Source organism: Elephantulus edwardii, unplaced genomic scaffold, assembly GCF_000299155.1.
Source record: "Elephantulus edwardii isolate Elephantulus edwardi_28Jun2011 unplaced genomic scaffold, EleEdw1.0 scaffold00011, whole genome shotgun sequence".
NCBI classification, from domain to species: domain Eukaryota; kingdom Metazoa; phylum Chordata; class Mammalia; order Macroscelidea; family Macroscelididae; genus Elephantulus; species Elephantulus edwardii.
In genome coordinates this window covers 23,255,882-23,257,003 of record NW_006399761.1, presented here as the reverse complement: position 1 = coordinate 23,257,003, position 1,122 = coordinate 23,255,882, and positions in this window count along the sequence as shown.

Genomic DNA, 1,122 nt, shown 5'->3' with positions numbered 1-1,122 from the left:
AGGACCTTGTAAAAACCTCCTTTTCTCCTCGGTTACTCCCCCCACTCCCACCCCACTTTCCCTGCCCCTTTGATTAGATGTTCCCTCATCGTAAAAAAAAAAAAAAATGTAATTTCGTTGGTCTGGCGGCCACTTTCTTTGAACATTAGCTCGCTTTCAGCTCCAACTTCAATTAGAAGAAGTTGATTTGGAGAGATCAACAAAAGAACCGAGCAAAGCCTTATTAAAGGTCCTGAGGAGATCTTCCCGAGTCCCTTTGAGAAGCAGTTAAGGAAGCGGTGTGCCCTCCATCATATTCTGTTACCGTATTTTATTCGGACTCCAAAGGGAAGTGTCGCTCCTGGGGGGAGGGGAGAGCACTTTGATGAGGGGCAGTCTCGGCCCCTGTCCCCCCTCACCGCTACCCCCCAGCGGGCTGCCCTGTCCGCCCCCCGGACCCGAGCCTGCGGCCTGGGCCGCGCCTCGCTCCCACCACGACGCGCCAGCCGACTACCCGCCTCGCCCTCACGCTGGCTCCCTTGAAAATCTTCCCTCCGCCTGGTGGGGTGGGGGTGGGGTGGGAGATTAGGGGGAAGGGGTAGGAATTCCTTGAAAGAAAACCTAGTCGCTTCTAATTTTCACAGGGAGCTGCCATTAAAAACAAAATTCGCTCCTCGCTTAAGGCTGGAGGCCAGACCAATTTTCCCCCCTCCTCGCTTTGAAAAGTCTTCCAAGGTGCATGTGTTCTGAAAAGTTTGTACCCCCTGGAAAGTGGGTTTTGCCAGGACTAACAATGGGGGGAAGACACCCCAAGGAGTCTCATCTGCAGCGTGTGGGAAAGAACGTGAGGATCAGGGTGTGTGGATACCATTTCCACTCTGCGGTCCCGGGTGGGTGGAAACGGGGAAGGAGAGAAAGGCGAGGCTGGGACAAAGTTTCCTATCAGGATCTGGACTGAGAACAAGGGTGTGTGTGTGAGAGGCTTGGCTCCAACGATTCAAAAGAAGCCTTAACACCTAAAAACAGCCTTGGGGCCCCGGGAAGGCTGAGACACCGGTAAGTGGCAGGGTCTCCCCTGCTCCCCGCGCCTAGTCCGGAGGCGCCGAGACTGCGCGCTGGAACCTCCCGCGCTCGCTCGGCCGA